The 27,411-nt window shown below is 35.9% G+C and overlaps 1 protein-coding gene across 1 annotated transcript in view; it reads left to right on the top strand.

The window, feature by feature from the left end:
• ANKRD28 (ankyrin repeat domain 28) overlaps positions 1–27,411 on the top strand; it is a 105,301-nt gene that overhangs the window by 20,818 nt on the left and 57,072 nt on the right. The window lies entirely within an intron of this gene.

Genomic DNA, 27,411 nt, shown 5'->3' with positions numbered 1-27,411 from the left:
TACACCAACAGTAAGATTCATTGTGAAAGATTGTTGGAATATTTTTTTCAATTTATTAAAAACATTTGACTAAAAAGACTGATTAATTTGGCATTGCCAACAAAGTACCAAGTTATTTACAAACTTGCCAACATAATTTTGCCAACATAATTTTGAAAATTACATACAACATGATGTAAACTTATGAGAACATAGTACTACCTATGAATTATCTGTGTGTCATTTCTGGATGCTTAGCTGAAATAGATTTACAAAGCCTTTGTAAATCTATTTTACAACTCTAAACTCCCGCAAAGAGTTTCCATGAAATTCATTAAGTTCAGATCCCAAATCATCCTTCCAAGGTTTTCTAAGATTCTAGTATCATAGGTTTTTTTAGAACAGAAAATATGCTGTTGCTTTTTGACATAAATTGATTTTAAATGTCTTAATTGGTGAGAATTATATCATTTCTGAAGGAATGATTGAACATGACCCATTTGAAATCAAGCTAGAACTTGTGACCAGGTCCTCAGACTTATGAAGCCAGATTTTAGTATGGATTGGAGATAGTAAATACTAGTTGTTTAATACTGGTATCATCTTAAAAATAATCTTTGATTTAATAGGTATGAAAAAATAGGGGCTCCTAGAGAACAATTAATGTAATCAGTTTCTCTTTTATAATCCAAATTGAAATATCTGCTTCCAGTATGTAATACTAGTGGTTAGTGGTGTTGAAGAGTAAACTGAAGAATAATCAATCCTTATTAGCATGGAATTAAAAATTAATCAGTGTCAAACAAAGGTTGATTTCCTTATGTCTTCATTTCTGATTCTTCTAAAATATGGGAATATTTTAGAATAATAAAATACCTAAGTAATTTGATATTGAAAATCAAAAGGTAAGGATGCTCTTGAGTTGAGCTTGTCGACTACAGCAACTATGCAGTTTTCTTGGCAGTGGTATAGAACTAGTTTGTCACTGCCTTCTGGGAATTTTTTTTTTGACTTCCCAGTCTATTATTTTTCAGAATAATAATAATAATAATAATAATAATAATAATAATAATATCATCCTATTATTTCCTCATGGACTCCTGTCCATGTACTAATCAGGTCCAGCCCTGCTTAAGCTTCCAAACCCAGGCAGATCAGTCAATTAGTGCTACTTGCTAAGGTGTCAATAAAGTTGTGGCAGGATGTCTAACAAACAATGGGAACACTGTGGAGTTAGATTGCTACAGAAAAGGTTCCTTAGTTCAGGGGAGGGAGAAAACATTAGAAAGAGACTCAGAATAACTGCCTTAATTACGCTAGGTATAAGTTGATCTGGAGAATTGCTTTGACAGTTTTCAAAATTTTTACATTAACCTACAACAATAAAGATATTTCCAGAAATTCAAGTGGTTGTTGTTTCTGAGTTTACCAGTTTTACATTGCTTGATACTAATCTTGAAAGCTGCCTTATTCCCAACACTCTCATCTTTGATGCATCCAATCCTGCTTTCTGAACTTAGACCACGGCTTCAAATCCTCAAGGTACCCCATTATCTGCAGAACAAGTAGTAGAGGTACTTTGCAATATAAGTAGCAGATAGATATATGGACTAGAAGCTTGCATAATGGTATGATGTAGATAGGATAGTATTTGGGTCAAGGTTTACTTCAACCTGGAGCAGCTCTGCAGGTCACTTCCCTACCAGTGATATTCCAATCTCTTGGAAAATTGGGGAGGGCTCAGGATCAATTCCTAACTACTACCCTGTATAAACTATTTATGGTGGGCCAGGCAGCAGAATTCCTCATAGAATGGATCAAAGTGGCATTTGTTCTCAGCATTTTGAAATAAAGATTGGCCAGGTGAGCTGTTCCACTCATTGAAAATAGTGATGCAATCCTGGATAAATATTGAGATTTTATGCAGAGGCTCAAGGCTACCTTTGACAGTGCATCAGAAGATCAACTGCTAATTGGAAGATTTGTATATTGTGACAAGGAGGATGTCAAGAATGCAAGTATATAACAGATTTTCTGTTATATGCCAGGGATGTGCACTGGAATGATTTTGGTTTGATTGACCAGTTTTGTGAAGGCCTTATCAGTGAACTCAGGGATGAATTAGTGTAATCATGCCAGAAACACTAGAAGAATTATTTGAATGTTATGTAGTGACTGATGGCAGGTTAGAAGAGTTGAAGAATAGAGGAAATAAGAAAATAAGATGGCTTCACAGCCTTTCTTCATCCTTTCCCCCTTCAATTGCTTCCTCAGCCCCAACAGAATGGAGCCCATGCTAGTAAGGGTGATAAAGAGACCCTTTCTGCAGCAGAGAAACAACAAAGACAAGATCCTTCATTGTGTTTTTACTGTGGCACATTCAGCCACTTAGCACGGATTTTCCTGCTAAGCTTCCTTGCTCTGAGTCAACAGGAAAGTGTTGCACCTCTGGGAAATTAGGACACCTCATCAATAAATGTCCAAATTGCTCAAAAATCTTGACTTGGGGAAATTTTGCAGGTGCCCCTCCAAAGAGTTCAGCAAGGGGGCCCTCAGACAATTAAGAAGAGCTCTGATATCTAACTCTGGAAATTGCACTTTATCATTCCTGTTAGTCTTTGTACTTCCACATGCTTGAAAATCTAACTGTTAGCTATTTTGGACTCTGAGGACTGCCAGTTTCATAGATGAAGGTATTGTGCTGCAGTTTGGATTGCACATACAACTGCTATGTAAGTGGAGATGATACATGGCAGTCCCCTTAAATCAAGCCCCATCCTGCAACTTATGATTTCTCTGCAGCCAAGAATAAACGACCACAAAGAATTATTCTAACAGTATTTAACCATTTCCTTGCACGTCCCAATTATCTTGGACATAGAGTGGTGCAAACACATATTCCTTATAATCCCTGGGAGCAAGGAAGTATTTCTTTTCTCTCCCAGAGTTAACATTGCTGCTAACAATATTAACACACCAATTGCAGGCATTGGATACTTTTCCTTCTCTCCCTCCCACACCATTGGTCAAATCTCCTTCCTTGTCAAAAAAGTATGCGGTTTTTGCTGATGTTTTTGGAGAAGAGACAGTTGTGACCTTGCCTCCCCATTGGGCAGGTGAGTGTACTATCAGCTTGCTACCTGGAGCCCAGATCCCAGCTAAATGGCAATATTTAAAGAGCAGCTTTAAGGGAGTTTCACGGTGACAATCCGAAGAAAGGATTTACTCATCCTTTATCTCCTGTGTGTGTGTTCCATTGTTTTCTATAAGAATAAATACAATTCTTCTTTAAGGCTTGTTGATGACTATGGATTTCTCAATACTGTAATCATTAGCAATCATTACCCACTTCCTTTTATTTCAGACCTGCTGATCTTCAGAAGGCAGATATTTTCACTAGATGGAGCTTGAGAGAAGCTTAAAATTTAATTTGGGTGAAGGAGGGCCATGAATATTCAATGGACTTTGACACTTATAAATACCTTTTGGTATAATTGTCTTTTCCAGATTCATGAATGAGATATTCTTGGATATTCTGCATAAATATATGAGCGTTTCCCTGGATGACATTTTGATTTTTTTTCCTGAAGATCCTTCTCTTCATTCTACTCACATCAGAAATGTGCCTATGCACATAGAGGCTCTATGCTAAGTAAGGAAAGTGTGCATTTGATCTTCCTGCCTTGGACTATTTAGGTTATCAACTCTCTGGAGAAGGGATGCAGATGAATCCTGCAAACATGCACTCCATTATATGTTAAAGATGCTGAACTTTGGGGGCTTTATCAAATTCTACAGGTGCTTCATTCCTAATTTTGCTAAGTGTACAAGACCACTTACTCAACTTCTGAAAAAAGTGCCAGATTACCGAAGAACAAGCAGTCTTTTAGGTCTTGAAGCTCAGTTTTATTTCCCAGCTTCTGCTCAGCCTTCTGGATCCCCACCAACGCCTTTTAATGCAAATTGATGCTTCAAATTTGGTTTTGGGTGCTGTTTTCTTCAGGGTAGGGTGGGGGTGGAGTTGGAAACGTATTGTCCCATACATTTTATTCTAGACCAGGCTTGCACAACTTGTAAAGGGGAAAGGGCCACATTAATAAATTAAAAATAATTGTGGGCTGCAAAGGAATACTGTACCTGGCACACTGATAAGCTGTTTGGTGGCTACTGCAGTGACAGCAGTACTGGAGCTGGCAGCAATGGTAAGGCAGCAGTGGTAAGTGTTGGAGTTGTTCAGCAGTGTGTCTTTCAGGGCAGTGGCAGTGAATTTACTGACTTTTTAAAAAATGCAGCAGGCAGCTTGGTAGGCCACATGTTATACAGACCTGTTCTGGATCCTTTCACCCAGTGGAACAGAACTATGATATCTTCAATAAAGAGCTTTTAGCAATAAAAGCATTTCCACAATGAAGACATTTGTTAGAGGGAGTGGCCTACCCTGTGCAGACATGGACAAATCACAACAATTTGGACCACCGACAGAAGGCTCAGACCTTTACCCAACATCAGAACAGGTGGGCACAGTTTTTCTTTCACTTAAACTTATAGATTATTTATGTTTCCAGCCAACAAAGTAATCCACCAGATTCTCTATCATGAAAGCATGAATATAATGTTCCCTGTGTGGGTCCTCCTGCCACAATCTTGAAACTGAACAATTTTGCCCTACGCAGGAGAGAACACTCCTGAGATATTAGGGATGGAGAGTCAGCAGTAGATCTATTGGATTTATTTACAACAACCACAGGACCCGTATGTCAGGGCTTGGATGGATGACTAAGGGTACCTCAGTTGCCTCAGACTGATTCTTTTCTTTTTTCTGTGGCTGAACAATAACTTTTCCCAACTGTTGCTTGTACTTTTGGAATAGGTGTCACAGCTTTACTACAACAAAAAGGAAGGGGCTTGGGGGAAGTTGTTAAGAGGTTGCATCTTTTGCTCAGGAATTTCTGATTACCATGGGTGAAAGCAGATGTCAATGACTGTGTCTTTGGGTCATGTCTGTTGATGGGCCAAGGCTGTCCCTGCTAAGCCAGTCTACTCCCTTCCCCCACCAGACCATGGGACACAGATTCCCTGGACTTTATTACAGATGTCCCAGATATACATGGTATTGCTGGCTTTAACATATTCTGGTCAGGCACCAAAGAGGGTGTACACAAGGAAAGATGTCATTATGATTACAATTAATAATTATTAATAAAGTAGCAATACTTACAGTATTGGAGAGATTGTACCTCAGTTGGCCGTGATGAGCCCAGGTAGCGGCGAGAAAGGAATTCCATAGAATTGACTCACAAAAGGTTGTTTTTGTTGGCAAGTTCTACAGGTAGTCCTCACTTAATGATGGTAATTGGGACTGGCAACTCCATCAAGCGACATGGTGGTAAAGCGGAATGTCGCATGATCACACCAACATACGACGGCAGTTGTGGCAGTCCCAGTTGCCATCATTAGGTGAATCCTGTGCAGTTGCGGCTTCCTGTGGTCATGTGACTGCCATTTGTGACCTTCTGCTGGCTTCTTCATTGACTTTGCTTGTTGGAAGCCAGCAGTGAAGGTTGCAAATGGCAATCATGTGACCACGGGATGCTATAATGTTGTAATTACAAGCCAGTTGCCAAGCGCCCAAATTGCAATCATGTGATCATGGGGGCACTATGATGGCTATGACTATGAGGATCTATCATAGGTCCCCCTCGTTCAGAGCTGTCATAACTTTAAACTGTAGCTGACTGAATGGTCATTCAATGAGGACTATCTATATAACCCTTCAACTTCTCTCTTCCACACTACCCCCAGAGTTGCTTAGTTTAGGCATCAGCAAAAGAATGTAACATATTAGTAATAATTAACTACATTATTAAGTGTCTAGCAGGTATTGGATGCCCAGTTAAGATAAAAGTGGGAAATAATTATCTACCTGGGGCTAAATCGGAAAGTTTGTTATCTTGCAGCTTGCACTTAGCAAGGTTTAGAAAAATAAATAGGAAGAGCTAGCTTGTCTAAGTAACTTCTCTTCCTAGTGTTAATTAAAAATATGGGTCAATCACAGGACACATAGTTTTATTACCATTCTAGCAGTAGTAGATCTGTTTACCAAGATGGCTCATTTTATTCTGTATGAAGTTCTACCATCTGCTCTGGAAACTGCACAGCTGTTTCTAGATCATGTTTTCCAGTACAGGGGGTTAATCTTGTTGTCTTGGGTTGTGGCTCTCAATTTACATCCTGGTTCCAGAAAGCCCTCTTCCATTTACTGGACATTCGTATTCATCTGGACATTCATTGTAATCTCATCACCCAGAATCAAATGGAAAAATGGGGAGGACTAATAGAATTCTTGAAGAATATTTGGGTTGTTATGTATCCTATCAATAAGGTAATTGGCCTGATTTGCAGAAATTGCTTATAACAAGTCTCCATTGTCTCCCAAGCAATTAATGGCTATGGCTCATTCCATTTGCCCTCCAAAATGTCTGCCTCCATAATTCCTTGAGCCTCTGGTTTTCTCCAACAGAGGTAGGTGTCACAGTTCCTCTTAAGGGAACAGTTGGATTTGGCCAAGGCTGCTTATAAATGGGCAGCCGATGCATATAGGCAAGAAGGCATCAGGATTGCTTTAGGGGATTTGGTATGGCTTTCTACTAATTTCATCTTCCTTCTGCCCACCCAAGAAACTGAACTTATTAGCTCCTTCTCTATGGCTGCTCAGATTAGCCAGCTGGCCTTCTAGTTGCAAATGCCTATTTCTGTGAAAAGATACTCTGTGTTTAATTACTCTCTCCTTGTCCCTGTCTCTGTTCTTTGCATTCAGTGCCCCCCCCCCACAGTTTTGGTGGATGGGAAAGAGAAATAAGTGGGGCATATTCTGGAGGGGTAAGTTAGAATATTTAATTCACTGAAAGGTCTATCCTAAAATAGATTGTGGAAAGTGGCAACAAACATGTACATGCTCCAACTGGTTTGCCAGTTGCATCTAAAATTTCCTGTAAACCTTCTGAACTGCTTCTTGTCTCGCCAGACTACGAGTGACAGGAAAAAGAGAGCTTCTTGCTGTTGTTTTAGTTGAATTGATTGAACTAGAGGAATGGTTACTTTTTCATACTGGCACATCACATGCTGGATGAAACAATTTTCAAATTTCAGACACTATATATCAGTGGACCCTACATGAAGCTCTGATAACAAAGATATGCAAAATATACAAAAAATCCTGAAGGGGATGGATACTTTTTCAAAAAACTGTAACCTGGTATGCATTTCCTCCATGAATCAGTACTGTTAAGGAAGAGTTACATGAGAAAATAAAATTGTGATACTGAGTCTACTATTGTTGATGTATGTTTTTCTTTTAAATTAATGTTAATATTCTATCAAAAGTATGTTTATATTACTTTATAATGTTTATTTCATTAATATCAACTCATGCCAAAAACAAGTATGAAATAACTTGAAGTTTAGTAGTATTAGGCCAAATGATTATCATTCTGTTTGCACCGTGGCCAGTCAGGTGCCTGTGAGAAGCCAATAAGTGATATGAATGCAATAACACTCTCCTATCTATGGTTCCCGGCAGCTGATAATCAGAGGTATAACAAATTACCTTCTAAATCTATCCATATTGGTGGTCATTCCCAAATCTTATGAAAATAAAGTATATAGTTTAACTATATATTTTATTTTTATTTATTATTTATTGATTTATAAATAAATTTATAATAAATTTATTATGTATTTATTGACAGCCAGTTTGGTGTAGTAGTTAAGGCGTCAGGCTAGAAACTGGGAGACTGTGAGTTCTAGTCCTGCCTAGGCACAAAGCCAGCTGGGTGACTTTGGGCTAGTCACTTTCTCTCAGCCCTAGGAAGGAGGCAGTCGCAAACAACTTCTGAAAAACCTTGCCAAGAAAACTGCAGGGAGTTGTCCAGGCAATCTCCAAGAATCAGACATGATTGAATAGATAAAACAAATGTAACTGTGTGCTGTGTGGTCCATTTTACTTGGTTTTTAAAAAATCTTGTACTCTTCTTTAGATGACCTCCAATTTTAGCATTCTCAGAGGAGAAAAACACTATAAATTTCTCCATCACCACTACTTTTTTAATGCTAAAGTCCTGAAACATAATTTTCCTTTTTTGAGGATTTCCTCTATTCCCATGATCATTGCGGTTGTCATTTTCTGTTTCTTCTCGAGCCATATAATTAATAAGTAAATGAAAAGAGAGGTGTATTGATCAGAATTATACACAGTTTGAAGTGTAGTCAAATCGTAGTTTTATATAAAGAACGTTATGACATGATACCAATTATATTTTTAATTTTCTTCTTGGTATTATCCAATATGATATTTGATATTTTCATGCCATTTTACCGATATGTTGACCTCTTATCAAGCTATTCACTATACTGCAACTCCCAAGTTCCCTCTTGTGGTCAGTTATTGCTAGCTCAAGAGTGCATTTGTACAGGTAATAATTTGCATTTTTAATATTTTTCTTGCCCTAATGTGCATCATTATACATTTGTTAACATTGAACTGCATTTAATAATTACTCAGTTCACTTGAGAAAACAAGAGGCAGATCACTGTCACAGAAACTGATATACAGTGCTTAAAAGTTTGTGAACCCTTTTGAATGTTCAATATTTCTGCATAAATATGATCTAAAATGTGATCTGTTCTCCACACTAGTCCTAAAACTAGATAAAGAGTTAATTAATTAAATAAATGAGTCAAAGACATTATATTTGCTCATTTATTTATTGAGGAAAATGATCCAAGGCTACATATTTGTGTGTGGCAAAAGTATGTGAACCTCTAGGATTATTAGTTCATTTGAAGGGAAAATTACAGTCAGATGTTTCAATCAATGGGATGATATATCAGGTGTGAGTGTGGGAGGTCCTGCCTTATTTAAAGAATAGAATTCTGGGTATTCACTATCAAAGTCTGATCTTCACAACACAGATATGTGGAAGTATGCCATGGCTTGAACAAAGGAGATTTCTGAGAATCTCCAAAAATCAATTGTTGACATTCACCAGGCTGGAAAAGGTTACAAAATGATTTTCAAAGAGTTTGGACTCCACCAGTCCACTGTCAGGCAGACTGTGTACAAGTAGAGGCAATTCAGCATCATTGTTACCTTCCCCTGGAATGGTTGACCAACCACGATCACATCAACAGCAAGGCGTGTAGTACTCTGGAAGGTCTCAAAGAAGCCCAGGGTAACATCTAAGGAACTAAAGGCCTCTCTTGCATTGGCAAATGTCAGTGTTCATGTGACCACCATCAGGAGAACACTGAACAATAATGGTGTGCATGGCAGGGTTGCAGGGAGAAGGCCACTACTCTCCAAAAACAGCATTGCTGCCTGTCCACAGTTTGCAAAAGAGTTTTTATCCATGTGGATAAGCCAGAAGGCTATTGGAAGAATATTTTGTGGATGGATGAAACCAAAAGAGAACTTTTTGGCTTGAATGAAAAGTGTTATGTTTGACAAAAGGCAAACAGTGCATTCCAACATAAGAACCTTATCCTGTCTGTGAAACATGGTGGCAGCATTAAGATTTGGGCCTGCTTTGCTGCCTCTGGACCAGGATGGCTTGCCATCATTGATGGAATTATGAATTCTGTATTGTACCAGCAAATTCTACAGGAAAATGTCAGGGTATCTGTCCATGAACTGAAGCTCAAGAGAAAGTGGGTCATGCAGCAAGACAGTGACCCAAAACACAAACTGTATGACCAAAGAATAGTTAAAACAGAAGAAAGTTAAGGTTTTGGAATGGCCAAGTCAAAGTCCTGACCGTAATCCTATAGAAATTTTGTGGAAGGACCTGAGTGGGCAGTTCATATGAGGAAGCCCACCAATATCCCTGAGTTGAAGCTGTTCTGTAAGGAGGAATGGGCTAAAATTCCTCCAATCCAATGTAAAGGACTGATCAACAGTTATCAGAAATGTTTAGTTGCAGTTATTGCTGCCCAAGGGGGGACCCACCAGTTATTGAAAGCAAGGGTTCACAGACTTTTGCCACACACAAATCTGTCGCTTTGGATCATATTCCTCAATGTATAAATATAATGTTTTTTATTCATTTGTTTAACTGGGTTCTCTTTATCTAGTTTCAGGACTTGTGTGGAGAAGAAATCATGTTTTAGATCATATTTATGCAGAAATATTGAAAATTTGAAAGGATTCACAAACTTTTAAGCACCATTGTATGTCACGTCTTGAGACTCCCTCTAGTCTGCATTCTGTGCTCTGAAAACTTTGTGAATACCACTTTCTCACCTCTCATTCCTCAAGGTATTTTTAGAACTGGATGGGAGAATTCTTTTTTTTTTTAATAATATTTTATTGAAATTTTAAAGTTACAAAGTTAAAAGTTAGAAATGAAAAAGAAAATTGAAAATACACATTATAAAGAAAAGGAAAAGAAAAAGTGAGATAAAGTAAAAGAAAAAAATGAAAAATGAAAAATAGATAACTTCCAATCTATCTCTGGTCTTAGGAATAATAAGACTATCATAAGTGCTAGTTTTTAATACATTAAGTAGGAATAATTCTTTGTCAAAACATATCCCATTACATTTATAATCTAATCTTCAAATCCCCATGTAAGCTTCACCCCACCTGCATTTTGCAAATAGTCCATCAATGGTTTCCATTCTTTAAGGTAATAGTTATTTGAGTTTTCTTTTAATAAGCAAGTCAGTTTATCATTTTCTGCCATTTCCATCAGTTTTAACAACCATTCTTGTATTGTTGGTAGTGTCTGGGTTTTCCACAATTGTGCATAAAGAAGTCTTGCTGCGGTAATCATGTATTGAGTAATTCTAATAAGAAGTTTTCCTATTTGAAAATCCATTATCCCCAACAGGAATAGTTCTGGTTTAAATGGAATCTGTATTTGTAGAATGCTCTGCATCAAGGTTTGTATTTGAATCCAAAATTTCTTTGCAATTTTACATGTCCACCACATATGGTAAAACGACCTCTCTTGTTGGTTACATTTCCAACAAATGTTGGAAATTGTCCCATACATCTTTGATAGTCTTTGGGACATCGATACAACATTTTATAAAAATTTTCTTTCAGATTATAACATAAAGTAAATTTTAATCCTTTAGACCACTTATTTTCCCATTGCTGCATATATATATTATGTCCAATATTTTTTGCCCATTTAATCATGCATTCTTTAACTTGTTCTTCAACCATTTCTTCTCTCAACAATAATTTATACATTTTTGCTATTAACTATTCATCTGTTTCACGTAATTGAATTTCATATTCCGATTTATTCTGTTCAAATCCAAATTCTTTTTTATCAATTAAAATTTTTTTTTTATACTGCTTATAAGAAAGCCATTGAAAAGTATATCCTTCTAAAACCAGTTGCTCTTTTGATTTGATTTTATATTCTCCTTGTTCTTTTTCTAATAAGTCTTTGTATCTCATCCATTTATTTTTATCTCTTGTTTCAGTTCTGTAGAAGGCTTCTTGTGTAGAGGTCCACATCGGCATCTTAGGGCATAAAAGTGGTCTGCATTTAGTCCAAACTTTTAATAGAGATCTTCTGATATAGTGGTTTTTAAAGTCCACATTAACTTTAACTTTATCATTCCATAAATATCCATGCCATCCAAATCTCAAATTATAACCTTCCAAGTTTAATAATTTTTCATTTCTCAAGATAATCCATTCTTTAAGCCATACTAAACAGCAAGCTACATAGTACAATATCAAATCGGGAAGACCCAAACCATCTCTTTCTTTCACATCTTGTAAAACTTTACTGGATGGGAAAATTCTTAATACTGGAGAGGAAGCTGTTGCTCTTGGAGGTAGAGCATCCAGTGGCAGCCCAACCCCCTCTTCCTTGGTACAGTCTACTCATCTTTCCCCTGGTTGGGCTATTTCTGTGGTCAAAAGTCTCTCCACTGAGAAAGGCTGTCATGGCAAGTTGTTACTTCCTTACTTGGATCACACAGGCTGACAAACATACATGCTTGCTTACTATTTTATTTTTAAATGTATTATTATATTTATACCCCACCATAATCCTGAAGATTCTTGGCAGATTACAGGAAGTACAATAAATAGTTAAAACATCCATAGTTGATTTAAAATAATAAAACATATAAATCTTGTTCATGGCATCACCAACACCTCTGGAACAGCTCCGTTTTCAGTTGCTTCTGGAAGATACTTAAAGTAGGAACTAACCAATTTCATTTGTTGACCATTTCAAAGGGCCAGCCTTGCTATTAGAAGCAGTGCTTTGAGTCTCAGCTTCCCTCACCTCCCTAAAAGGGGAACTATAAGCTGCTTCTCCTTGAGAGATTGAATTGGTTGGGCAATTCTAATGGGAGGATGTTGTCCTGAAGGTAAAATTGTGTCAAGTCATAAAGGACTTTATAGATGAATACCAGCATTTTAAATTGCACCTGGAAGCGTATTAGTAGTCATTGCAGAGCCTACAGCATTGCTATAATGAGCTTCCACCAATGAGTGCCAGTTAACACATGAACCATGTACTTTGGACCAACTGGAGCTTCTGAATGTCTTTAAAGACAGCCCTATGTAAAATGCATTGCAGTATCCAAATAGGAGGTGATGAGGGTTTAAGTCACTGTAGCAAGGTCTTTTTGTCCCAGATAGGGCCACAACTGGCTCAGCAGCTGAAGATGGGCAAAGAACCCCTGCTACAGCCTTCATTAGCTGTTCCAGCAGGAGGTGTGAGTCCAGGAAGACCCTCCCAAGTTGTGAACTTGCTCTTCAGGTGCAGTGCTTCCCCATCAATAGGTATAACTTGAAGTAGAGAGAGAACTTTTTCCTGTGTTTTCCACTGTTCAGTGGATGCTGTGCTTTGGGTTTTTCAGGCTTGGTGCAAGGTGGCAATTGTCCATTAGGATTTCTGCTCTGATAAACTCTAGCTTCCAATGTATCTTGCACACCATCCTTCTCTCCATCTTCCATCTCCTGTCAATGGAATAGTCTGTCCCTGTACCTCTCTCAGTGGGATAGACTGTCCTTGCACCTCCCTCATCCAACTCCTGCTTTCCCACGCTCCACCAAGTTCCACTCCTCCCTAGATTCAAAATTGCTGGTAACTGCAGAGGTTTCTTAATGTGGTTAATCAGGCAGTTTTGCTGGTATTACAAATGGAAGTGGCAAAGTAGGTAGGATGCATACATATCTGTTGCAACCTCCCAGTGAACTAATACTAAAGCTGGCTCCTCCTGCTGTGAGAATCCAGAATGTATTGTACCTCAGACTCCTTTCTCCATTCTTCTCTACTGAGATAGGAGAAGGTGGTGAAGCCAAATGCCTCAAGGGAAGGAAGGATAATCTCAGAAGAAATGTTGGAAAACTGGGTTCATTTTGACAGGAAGCTGTAAGTGAAAAACCACAGGATTGACTTATGCTACTCTGGCAGATGGTCCAATAAGCTAAGCATCCATCTTCTTAGATGGTTACGTAGAGAGCCAATATTTGGTAGAAAACCAGACATGATCTCTGACACTGGTGGTGGTGCAGACCTTACTGGTGGTGTTGGTCCAAAAAGTGCTTGTAGGATTCCTTGGCATGGTCTGTTTCTGAAGGAGATGGCATACTTCCTGAAGTAATTGTGTCTGAAGGCCTCTGCCAGATAAGGAAGGGCTGTAGCAACCCAAAAAGCTTACCATTCTGAGGCTTGGCATACCAATACCTCTGTCATGAGGCCACCAAAGTTCTCAGAGAAGAAGATGAATCATTCTAAACACCCCTAAAACCCCAGTTGGGCAACTATCATTGTATATTTCCAAGATCTCTTCATAAAAGGAGGAACAGTTCTCCCTGCTCTCAGGAAAAGGGGGAGAGGGATGGCAAAGATACCTCCTGAAGTTATCCATCCTAGCATGTAATAAGAGTTCTGCTTTTCCTGCATATGGATCCAGTTAGTTAATGAAGAAGTCTTCCAAGCATAACAATCTCAAAAGGAGAGATACTGGAGAAGGACCTCCAAAATTTTCAGGGTGCAGATAAGAAAAAGGGAAAGATATTCTGGCTTGCATGGCAGAGCATCAATTTGCTTGTTCTATAAGCTTGGAATGGAAGAGATACAAAACTCAAAATGAGAAAAGAAAGTATGTGCTCTTGACCTGATGGTCAGTAAGCTTGTGAGAAGACTGAAGATGCTCTGGCACCTTGTACTCAGACCTGACTTTTACAGGATAGTAAAATGATGTCAGGTCTGAAAGACACCCTTAATGGCTAAAGCCCAGGCATTAGGGGCCAGTTGAGTGAGAGTCCCTTTTGATAGTTCTGTTTTGTTGCTTGGTCGCCTTTTTATGTATTTATATATTTTATATTTTGTACTGGTGTTTTATGTTTATATATGTATATGTTTAAGATTATATGATAGTGGTGGTAAGGATTGGTTTATTGTTTGTTTTTTATGCTGTATGCTGCCCAGAGTCACACTGTTTGAGTTGGGGAGCCTTACAAATCTTATTTATAAATAAATAAATAAATAGCTCCTTGTTAAATATATTATCATTCAACTGGCAGCACCTGCTTGGAAGGATATGCACATGGGAGAATGCTGCCTGGAAACTCTGAAGTAGGTTGGAGTAACACAGCTCCCAAGGCAAAATTAGAGGTGTCAGCCTATATTACAAAGGGATAGGCAGGATCAATAAGATAAGAAAGTAGGCTCAGAAGTAAATGCTAGTTGGGCTCTAGAATTCCAATGAACAGTACATCCTTCTTAATAATCTGAGTCAGTGATGTGGCCAGAGCTTGCAAAGTCAGAAAAATACTTCTAGTAGAAATTGACAACATTTTCTGAAGACAAAAAGGATTGTTTTTCAGCCGGATCCATATGAATTCCTTCAGAGGAAATACTTCAATACAGCTGGATCAAAGGCACATTTGTCCAGGTTAATATAGAGGCTACAGAGACATTGAAGAACCTACATGAATTATATGTTTGTAGAGAGCAGAATATTCTTGATAAACAAATAAGCAAATAGATTATCAACATTTTATCTAAGAAATTATGGAAAATGGGATTAATTAATCTTTGGAGAATCAAAGGCACCACAAGAGCTTGATTTATATCCAGACCTTCTGTTTTTGCAACACTCAAACTGGATTACAGTTTTTGCTTCTTTTCTTCATAAAACCTTTCATCTGTTTGAATTCCTCATTGTCCTCATTTCCTCATTAAACTTTTAGATTTCCTGTCTATATTCAAAGTGGGTCTTTTTACTTGTACCAAGTGGCTTGACTGTACACTACTGTTCAGTAGGCTAATTTAAAAAAAATTAAAGGCTATTGTCATTTATGTCATTTACATCATGATGTCATTATGCAAAAACTATAAACTATGTAATTTGCTTTATGACATCATGAAGCAAATGTCAATTGATGCAAAATGTTTTAAACTGTATAAATGTCTTTAGGTACTACAAACTTTGTCCATTAAAGATGGGCGAGGTCTGAATGTCCATTGTTGTTAAATCTGCTAATGGAGGCGAGAGAATTTCTTGAGTGCTGTGTTGCCAACCTATAACTTAAACTACTGAAAATACAATTTGCAAAGGTGAATATATTTCTGAATTGGTGTGATCCTAACTGGGAACTCTGGGAGTTTGAAGACATGAGTTAGGGTGAAGTTGATCCAAGAAAATTGATGGTGGTTCAGAATAGTGACATTTGCTGCATCATCCTTTAATGGCCCCAGAAAACAATATGTTTTGTTAGTCAGGAATGTGGGGGGAGGAACGTCGCACTTTATTTTTGTTACTTTTCATGGCTAGGGGATAGGTCACATAAATGGGTAGGGCTATATGGGGGAGCTTTCTAGATTATTTTGACTCATGTTTAGTTTTAGCACTTTACCATATGCTAAGCCTATTGAAAACCTTATTATATGTTACTGTATTTTTCTTGTTTCCTGCAGAAATTGGACTGCTGATTTTGGGTAATTTATTGCTAATTTTCAATGAATCCTAGATACTTTGGAACTGATACAAAGCTTTTCAGGATTTATCTATCTTTGCCCTAGAATATATTTATTCAACAAAATTTATTCCTAAATTCTCTATTTATTGTTCACCAAATTTATAATCCCAGATCATTTCATTGACTGCATGAGAAACCTATACATAGGATAGGAAGCCACAAAACAGAATCATGAAACAGTCTGGCTCCAGATTGGCAAAGGAGTAAGACTCTTCTTATTTATTCAACCTGTATATGCTTGAATGCATATTGAGGGAGGCTGGAAGATGAGTGTGGTTTTAAAATTGGAGGAAGAAACATCAATAATCTGCACTATGCTAATGAAATGAATGAATTAATTAAATGAGTGTTAGATCATTTGGATAGGAACATTTGATGTTGATCTTCCCTAAGTAAAAATCATCTTTTTTAGATACCTTTAACTCTGGGACAGAGCAAAAGCTCTTTCTGAGAGATTGGAAAAATACTTGGTGGCAAAGTATAAAGCAAGTGAATATAAGTTGTGTTGACATGACTGACACTGTTTCAGATTTCAAACATGATTCATCCAGAGTCCTCATGTAGTTTTCAGCATTCTTGCTAAATAAATATTCTATAATTGACCTAAATGATGAGATGGTATTGGCACTGAAAACTGAGATTCAACTTTTCTGTCTTTTATCAGGGATTTTCAGTCATATGCTTCTGTCACTTGGTAGGTAGTTTAAAATCATATGTCATTTTCTCTTCAGAGTAATTTTTTTCTAATGTTTTTTACTAATCTGTTGAATATATTATTTGGAGGAAACTCTCAAACTCATTGTCACTGTTTTCTTTCTTTTTTTAAAGTGAATTTTCTGTTTTGCCGTTTGTAGATTTTTAACTTTGTTCATGAACTAACAACCTTGAATTTCAAAAGTGTGGTGACCGTTTCTTTTTGTGTCAATCAACATAATTAGAGAAACTATCATTTTAAAACCAGGTTTTTAGAAGTAGGTGGAAAAAATAGTTCTTTTTGATAATTCGGAGGAACTCTAGAATTATTAGCAGAATTTGAGTCTACCAATCTCTCCCTCCCTCTAGTATTACAAAATTATGAAGGATGAATCTCTGGAGTCCAGTAATATTTAAAATGTATGAAATAGATTTATATGACACAAACATATTACCCACATACATAAATGTGATTATTGGAATAGTATACTAGATGGTATTCTGGTTTTGTCCTGTAGGGGGCAGTAGTCTACTTTTTATACTAACTTTTTTATTAGCTTGATCAAAACACAAATTCAGAGCTCATTTTTAAATGGCAGTTTTACATGTCTTTCCATTATGCTTTACAGTGATTGAAAGCAATATACTGTTAGGATTTATGTGGGTACAACTTAAAGGATATCTGTTTTGGGGTTGCAGAAATTTGATTTAGGTCTTAAATATCCTAAATCACTTATGTGTGTGCATGTACGTTTAAATAGTGTGTGTGATGTATATACACACAAATATTTCTCCCTCTCCACCCTTGCATACGTGCACCCACACATATTATATATACGTTTATGTATTTCCTCAAACGGTTAAAATAATGTTCTCTAAGTAATAGTTAATCTTTTTTTTTTTTAAGGGACGGTATGATGGTTTATTAGGAGTCAAGATGGGACACTGATATTAGGAAATAAATAGTATATATGTAAGAACTAACAATTTGGCTTATCTATTCAGAAACAGGTATTAGCAGTAGTAGTAGAAGGGTTTAGGTGTTAGGGATTAGGTATCAGGTTTAAATATTCAAACTTGCCTATTTTTTTTTTCCAGGATGTGTAACTTGCCCTTTGCCCTTAATACTGTTAAGTATTAATATTATGCTTTATTTTATTCTAGAAACTATATTACTGTCTGTTTTTGGGTTTTATATATATGCAATATGTGCATATGCAAAAAAAAGAAAAGAAAAGGAAAACCAAACAGAGGAAAATCTATGTAAGGAAAAAAAACCACCCTGTATTTTGTAAACTATGAGTTCCAGTTCTGAAAAGATTAAATCTTTCCAGTTACAAACGGTTAAAAAAATCAATCACATACACATACAAATATCAATACTAATAAAAGTCAGTTTAGAAGCCATGGAACAGATCAGGACATAAATAGGGTAGGGATCCTGGTGTGTTGAACTCCCAAGATTGCTGATCATTAGCTGTGCTAATTGGAGCTGATAAAGCTGTAACCTAAAATATGTAAAGGGCATCTGGTTGTTTTCTCTTCCCTTAAATATTTACTTTCAGGGCATACTGTATGAGTGTTTCATTATTTTTGGAATATTACCATAATACTGTTCTTCCAATCACTTTCAAGTTGAACTACTTAATATTGAAATGCAAAAGTAAACTGTTCAGCATTTTAGCATTTTTTTTCTAAAATGTAGAGTCTAAAGTGATTAGTAAAATCCAAAACAGTATCTGCTTATAGATGTAATGTTTACAATGAATAAGGGCAGGTAATTTTATTTCTTTTCTGTACTTTACTGAGTCATAGAACTGTACTTAAACACTGTTACTACAGAGATCCAGATTTTTTTCTTTTCATTCTTCTCTGTCCTCTGATTCATGGTGCTTCTTAATAATCTTTTAGATTCCATTATGGAAAATCTAGTATAGTACATGCGAAGACTAGTATAAAAGTAACTGCTACTGATAAGAATTAGCTTTTTTTTAAACAATAAGGCACTCTATCTCTTATATAATGATTAAATTTAACCCTTGTGGAGTTCCATAAAGTCACATTGTGCTGGTGTAGTGATGATGAGTAATTTATGCAGAAGTTGGAATTTTTAAAGGTATCTATGGAAACTATATTTTTTATTGGAGCCGTTTTCTACTAACCAGTAGGATAACCAGTACTAGGTGTGATTAATAAAATGCTTATTTCCTTACAACTTAGTACATACCAACTTCAGATTTTAATAAATGTGTTAACATTGGTGTAATCCATTAGACATACAAAACTGTTTCAGAGCTGAAATTCATAAACTGTCACTAGATTAAAAAAAAAAAAATCCTTCCAATCGGTCTTTTTCCCCCATTTATTTCAATATGAATTTGGTAAATCTTGCCAAATTGACAGTTGCTTTTTCACAAGGAATTCTGTCAAAATGGCAGCAGTTTTTTTGGGGGGGGTACTTCCTGTAATTAAATATACTTAAGTATCAAAAATAATGGGCGTGCTAAAAAACAAAATGATGTTAATTTTCAGATAGTTGAGTAAGAATAGGCATCAGGAATTTCCAGCAAAACAGCAAGAATTAGAAAATGTACAAATAGTATAGCCTTCCCTCCCTCTTAAGTCAAGAAAGAGAGGAAATTACTTTTCCGTAAATAGTTTTCATAACACAATTACTTAAACTGTAACCATATGTGTGTTATTCAGAACCCTTTGCTCCCAGTTAAGTATATATAAGAAAGGGGATTATTATATTCTTAAGAGCAGTCTTACTGAAAACAGTGACCTTACTTTTGAGTAAACATATACAGATTACAGTGTGATTTAGTTGCTATTGTATCCTAGAACTGTATTGTTACATAGATGTATTCTAAGCTATAAATGTTTTACACTATTAGCTCATTTGTTAATTAATATAAGATATTACTTTGTAAAAAGGCTGAAATTGGAAACATATTGTTAATGTGAATCATTGCTGAACATTTTAAATTGTTGTAATCACTGTGTTATCCCCACCCTTCTAAAGTTCAGACTAATATGAATATTATTTTCCGCATTTCCCAGATAGTTTCAGTGGAAAATAGTTGGTATTCCTGTAATATATTGTAAGTATTGGTAGTAACTTCTAAGTAGCCCTGCTGATGCACACATGGGATTTTTTGAGGAAAAAAACTTTCAAGTGGCCGTAGTTGGTCTAGACAAACATTTTGTAACCCTAGCAACCTATTTTAACCATAAAGGAGTTTCCTTCTGTGTTTTTTTTTCTATACCACCAAGCTATAATAAACTGCTAAAAATGGATGTATTTAAAATTGCAGACATTTTGAGAGGTTTATTTTTTCCTCAGCTAGAGAGCATCAGGAAGAACTGATTAATACAACTAAATTCTGAAAATGTTTTGTCCCCTGAACTGTAAATTGAGGGCCAAACTGTAAAAAAGCTTCTTGTTAGTAAGTTTTGATATCCAAGAGAAAATGCAGTGGATTTCCTAGCAAGCAGTTGTACACCAGTTATTTGTAATTAACTTAATTCTCTGAAGTGTAATATCCAGAAATAAAATATTGAAAACTATTTTCCAAGTAAGCATTATTAAACTTGAACTGAAATTCGGTGTCATATATATTTTGAAAGCAGGCTTTCTTTCTCAAAATCCAACTGTTACTGTATATTAACAGCCTTCCCTGTTTTACGTTTGTTTTATCATATGATGCCTGTTGAAGAAAGTTGCCTTTGACTTGGCTTAATATTTTAGCTTTGTGACAAAAAGTTGTTGATAGGAAAGTTCTGAAGCAAAATTGTTCCAATAAAAAAGAACATTTGCAGTTGCATTGCAAATTGTGATATTTAATTGGTTTATTTTGGTAGAAATGCTTTTTATTATAATTAGTCTACATAAAATACCATGGATTTTTTTGAGACACTTTCCCCTCAGGTTTGAGAAAAGGCTTTCTTAAGAACCATATGAATATGCTACAAAATGGGGTGGAACTCAGAAATATGGATAACAGTATTCTGCTTCTCTGCATCTTGCCACATTTGAGAAATGTACAGTATGCAACCAATTTTTTTTCATAGTTTAACATATAATTATTAAAGGCATCAGTTTGGACACCTGCTGGATTCTAGCAGTGACTAGACCAGCCTTTCTCAGCTTTTTCACCCTGGAAGAATCCTTGAAAAATTTTTCAGGCCTCAGGGAACCCTTGCGCATTCAGGCTCAAATATAGGCCAGAAGTTACAAATCTATTATATTTGTTTCATGTGTAGGCCTATGTATGTGCATTAACATTGTTCTTAAGCTAAAAATATAGAATGAAATTTTACTCTTTAATGTGAAACCTGTGCTTGTTTTTTGCTGCATAAATACTCAGTTCTGGGCCAAACTTGAGATAAGCACACACGGATTTCATCTTCAACTGAAATAAGACAATTTCTGTCTTTGCTTTTGATGCTTGTTAAATAAGAAAAACTTGCTCACACATGTAAGAAATTGAAAACTGCAGCAAAATGTTCAATTCCCTTCCTATGAATGGCAGGATACTCTTCATTCACAGAAATCCAGAACTTGTCCATGGGCATATCAATGAATCTCATCTTGAGTGTACAATCAGACTGCAGCTCACAAAGTTCTTCTTCCTTCAAAGTGAAGTTCTCAGACTGAGCAGAAGATGGAGAGAAAGGATCCCTGACCCAGTCATACATTTCTGTTGAAATACTGATCAGTTTTGTTCAGCAGTACTTCCAGGGGGTTTTCAATTAGATTTGAGACTTTTTGTTATCCTTCCTCACTCTCAAGCCCAAGCAGCAGTGGAAACATTTCAATATTTCTTTTTTGCAACATGATTTTTCCAAACATTCAGTTTTCCTTTAAATCCAAGAATCTTGTCACTTGAAGTCAAAACATTTTTCCCAGTGCCTTGCAGAGACTTGTTCAGCTGGTTCATGTCATGAAAGATGTCCACTAAGTATGCTAGTTTCTGCAACCATTCTCCATCTTCAAAGCACTCAGCAAAATGTGGAATACTATTTTCTTGAAAATACTCTTGCAATTCTGCCTTCAGTTCAAACACCCTATTGAGAACTCTTCCTCTGCTGAGCTACCATATTTCTGTGTGTAATAGGAGACTTATGTGCTCTTTGTCCAGGTTTTCACACAGTTTTTTAAAAATATTCTTGAGTGAAATGATCTTTATTTAATAGAGTTAACCATTTTTGTAGTATCATCCAGAACTTTTTTCATTTCATCTCCAAGTGTGGTTGACCCCAATATCTCTCTGTGAAAAAAGTAGCATGTTGTGACAACATCAGGATTTTATTTTCTTACAAAAGAAACCTCACCTCTCATAGAGTCAACCATTGATGAAGCACCATCAGTACAGATGCCAACAATTCCTCCAAGACAGACTTTTTGTTTCTAGATATAAAGACAAAACATTAAATACATCTTTGCCTTTACATGTTCATGTAGTTCTTTGCAGCAGAAAAAGTTTCCTTGAATTTCACCATCATTTACAAATCTTACAAATGCCATAACATGACATTTATTGGTGAAATCTGTTGACTCATCAACTTGGATAGAAAAGCTGCTGTTTTTCAGTTTATCACACAAAATCTCTTCAGCATCATGTGGCATGTTATCAATACGCCGACTTATTGTACTATTTGACAGTGGAACCTTTTCAATTTCTTGTACTGCATCTGGTCCTAGCATTTTCCCCACTATTATTTTACATGCTGTCATTATTACTTTCTCACGTGTGACTTTTCCTTTACTGTGTAATAAGTTCTCCTACTAAATAACTTGATTCTTGGGCTTTTTTACTGACTCTCATTTTATTAACAAAAACTTTGTTGTTCTGTGATTTGAATAGCCATCTAAAATAATTAGAACTTTTACTTGTATGGCTGTGATTTGTACTTAAATGTCTTTTTGATTTTGCTGAAGCCATTGCTGCATTTGTAAATTGTTTGCCACAGATGAGGCACAATGAAATAGGACAACTTGGATCACCAGTCCATGTAAAACCCATTGATAAATAGCTTTCATTGTAAAGATGGACTTTTTTTTTTTTGAGTCCATTGATGTAGCAGTGCAGGGAAATGCCTGAGAAGATTTAACTCTTCATTATCATTATCTTCATTAAACTTATTGGTATGTCCATTCAAGAATCCTCCTCTCCCACACCTCCTCTTCAAAAATCACCACATTGGACCCTCAGACATGACTGAATAAACATGTACTAAATTTATTTAAAATAATGGGATAAAATAACTACAGGAAAACCATAGGGAAAAGATGCAGAAGGGAGAGACTGATGTCACAGACTAAGTTGGACAAGTCCATTAATTTCTTGAAAAATGCACTTCTCCCTTCCCTTCCTTCAATATATTCCTCCCTTCCTGCAATATAGTGTTCACCTGTTATCAACGGTCTCCCCTATCTCACGTTAAAAATTAAGAATGGATTCAGCCAAATAAATGCAGTGCTACAGCACACTACCAGAGAAGCTTAGAAAGAGTTGTAACTAGATTTATGTTTACCCTCTGCTCATCACTACGAGAATGCATTGCCTGACTTTGAAATAATTTTTTAAATAAATCATGATCTCCTAGGGAATCCCTAGTGACCTCTTGCGGAACCCTAAGGCTCCATGGAACCCTGATTGTGAAACCCTGGACTAGATTGTACAGTTGGTCTTTGTTATCTGCAGGGGTTCTGTGCTCACCTCATAACTCTGAATAATAAAACCACAAATAGTGAGTCATTTTTAAAAAGTATTTTATGTGCAAAAGTCTAATCATTTTGCACATGTATTAAATAACAACAACAAAAAAAAGGCCAAAACTGCAAAGCCTATAGGACTAGTGAAGTCCCAGGAGACTGACAAGAGCAAATGTCATCCCCATCTTCAAAAAGAGAAAAGTAGGATTCAGGAACCTATAGACATTTCACCTCCTCTATGCTGGACAAGATCTTTGAAGATATTATAAAGCAGGATGTTTGTGAGCACTAGGGTAGATATGCTGTAGTTAAGAGGAGCCAACGTGGGTTTGTTGCAAATAAATCATGTGAAGCTTAACCTTATAACCTTATCTCCTCTGATAGAGTTAGTAGCTTAGTAGATCAGTTTACCTGGATTTCAGCAAAGCCTTCAACAGAGTGCCTCATTATATTCTCCTTAATAAAATTGTAAACCATGGGCTAGATGATTTTAGATGAACTCAAAGTTGGCTGGATGACCACACCCAAAGAATGCTCATTAAGGGTTTTACTTCAGCTTGGAGGGAATTATCAAGTAGAATGCCACAAGGCTATGTCCTGGGCTCTGTGCAATTTGACATTTTTATCAATAGCTTAGATAAAGAAGTAGAATGTACACTTAAAAGTTTGCAGATAACTCAAAACTGGAAGGGGGGAATAATACTTATATGAAATAAAATTCAGAACGATATAGACAGGATTGTGCAATGGGTTGAAATCAGTAGGATAGAATTTAACAGGGAGAAATGTAAAGTTATATTTGAACAGGAACACTATAAGACACAAGTATAGGATGTGGGAGATTGGCTTGGCAGGAATCCATATGAAAGTGATGTGGGTATCTTTGTTCACCACAAGTTAAGAGCTAGCAGTGTAATGCAACTGCTAAAAAGACAGATGCTATCTTGGGGTACATTTACAAGAGCATAAAGCAACTGTGGGGAAGTAATTGTTCCACTCTGCTCTGGCCAGATCCCATTTGTATCCAATTCTGAACACCACATTTCAAAAAGATACTAAGAAATTGAAGCAAGTTCAGAGGAATGCTACTGAGATGGTGAAAACTCTGGAACCAAGGTCTACAAGGAATGGGTAAAGGATCTAGGTGTATTTAGCCTATAGAAAATATAGTGGGGAGGTAGGATAGTAGTCTTCAAGTATCTGAAGGATTCTCACACAGATGAGTGAGGGACGACTTATCTCTTGCCCTAAACAGCAGGACCAGAAGAAGTGGGTTAGAAACTTTCAAACAGAGGTGATCTGTTCTAGACATTCTACTAAACCCTGCACTGAGCAGAGGGTTCAACTAGATGATGTCTAAAATCCCTTCCAATTATGATTTTAATCTTTGAAAACCCTTACTGCATATCAGGTCTCTGTTTAGCAACCATGGAATCAATACCACGAATCATAAGGCCATAAATAATGAGGCCCGCATAGTAAATAAATATGTGAATTGTTGAATGTCAAAGGATGTAGGGGAGATCTTTATCAAAATGCATATGAGAACAAAACCTGAAACAAGATATCTTTGAACTGCTGGTAAAGGAATCCAGGAAAAAAACTTCCTCAAATTTAGGGAAAATAAAAATACGATCCTTTTATTTTGTAAGCCATTTATGATTGTTATGGTTAATTGCAATAATAAAAATGAATGAATGAATGAATGAATGAATGAATGAATGAATGAATGAATGTAGCCTTTCTTAAAATAAACCATTCTTGGGTCCATATGCTATCTTTCATGTGGCATAAGAATATAAAATATAAAATATAAGCCTAAATTATTAGATAACATTATGCTTTATAAGTTGATTCTTCTATAAACTTTTTAATAATGATATTAGAATGCAGATGATACTTATGTTGATGCATTAAATAAACAATGAATTAAAATATTAACTTTATCAGAATTTTTATTTTCAAATTTTACCAAATATTGACATTTGTTATTTTTTAACTTATTTTTAGTTGTCTAAAATATTTACATTATAGCTTTCTGTTGCCAAAATAGTCAAACAATCAATTCCTTAATTAAATTTTGGAATTCAAACCCTGATATGTGTATGTGTGTTTGTGTCTATCAATATATGTTTTTAGAAGCTTAATATATGAAATGGAAGTACCTGTAATTACTGAAATATTTTTGTACTACTTTTTAAATATTAAATCATTATCTGGTAGACCTTGTACCATAACTGAAAGCAATTATACTGAGCACCCAGTGGGTTGTAAATATGTATAATGCCCAGGATGCCTAAAGCCATCCACATATTTAGAAAGTAAGAGATTTTCCTGTTTACCTGTGCTATTAATTTATGTATATTATTTATATGGTCACCCAGCTAACACAGGTGACTCCAGGTGGCGTACAAGGATTAAAAGCATTAAAACCACAACATGTTAGTATTGTTGAGGAGGGAATTGTAGGGGATTCAATTATATTGAACATTCAAAAATAAATTGTATTAAAGATCCTGCCTACCCACTTTCAATAATTCTTTTTTAGGTTGTTTATTAATTTTCTTACTGCAGTTGTAGCTATAGAGTTTAAAACAGTATGCATAAATGTCCCTCCCCCATTTTATTCTCACAAAAACTCTGAGAAGTAGGTTATCTGAGGCATAGTGACCAGGCTGAAATCACTCACTGAGCTTTATGGATATGCAGGAAGTTAAGTCTGAGTCTCCTCTCTCATAGTGTATAGGCATCCAAAATAGAGTGTTTCCTGATTAGCTCAAGAAGCAATTACATATGGAAAAAATACTTCTGGGGGGGCTATTTCCTTTCTGTTATCTTGGCTTATGACAACGCCAGCCCAATCTCATGAAAGTTTGTTTACCCAAGAATAATTTTCAAGGGATCTTTTTGGATATAAGGTATTAGTTTAAATTATCAGAATGGGAAATTCTAGGCTGTAGCAAGATTATTAATCAGGATGATGAACCCTGGTTGTAATAAACATTACAACAGATTACCCTATTTTGAAATTGATGAGAAATTTTAGTTTAAATTAGAAAGGGAGGGAGTGTGATGTGGCCAGGGTCATTACCTCCAAAGTGGGCTGCTATGTTGAATCACAGTTCAGGAAAGAAATCTATGAATAGAATTGCAGACTTAAAAGTATTACTTTAATAAAGGAATAAGAAGTCATTTAAACAAAAACAACTTAGTGAATGTCAAATTTGTTTTCTAACATCAAAATGTTATAATCTTTAAAATCAAATCCTTGGATAAGTCATTTTATATAGAATAATTTTTGTCCTGAAATGTCACTTTTGTTTCAATTTTAAATATAGAATTTGAAAAGGCTGGTAAGAAAAGAACTGTTAGTTGAATTAACATTGGAACACAACCTTTGAAATATATGCATACAACTTCCAACAAGATATTTGAGATTCTCTGTAACTGTCATTCAGCTTTCAAGCTTTGGATACTTGTTTTGAGGCTGTATAATTGATCTGAAATGCTAGGTTATTTAATAAGCATCAGCATGCTTTTTAATTAATCAGTTTCTAGTGCTTTGGGCATATGATCTGTTCTGTATGACATGCTCACAGATCATTGCTGCCACTAAGCACATTAGAACTAAAAATGTAAATTCAGTGTAATGGATTATTTTTCTCTATACAAATACAAGTTTTTGCTAGCATTTGTAAGAATCCTAAAGTTGCATCTTATATACAGTTTTTGTCTAGTAAGTAGGAACTAGTCAGTTGTAATGGATTGCCTCTTTAGAAGCTTTTTTAATGTTGATTTTATAACTATCTGTCAGAAACACTTCATGCTCATAATGAGTTAACAGAGACTGCTCTAAGAATAGAGTAACAGATGAAAGTAGTTAGGGGTTTGGAATTGTTTGTTTCCCTACATTGTTACTCAGCAATGCCAGTATACTAGCTTCCTTGTGGCTTTTAGTGGAAAATGTTAAAAGTCTCAACAGAATTTTTAAGTTAGA

The sequence above is a fragment of the Python bivittatus genome, unplaced genomic scaffold, assembly GCF_059951505.1.
Source record: "Python bivittatus isolate LINGU-HERP-01145 unplaced genomic scaffold, Pbiv_v1 ctg000610_np1212, whole genome shotgun sequence".
NCBI classification, from domain to species: domain Eukaryota; kingdom Metazoa; phylum Chordata; class Lepidosauria; order Squamata; family Pythonidae; genus Python; species Python bivittatus.
The sequence above is the reverse complement of the archived record's forward strand: the minus strand, read 5'-3'. Positions and strand labels throughout refer to the sequence as shown.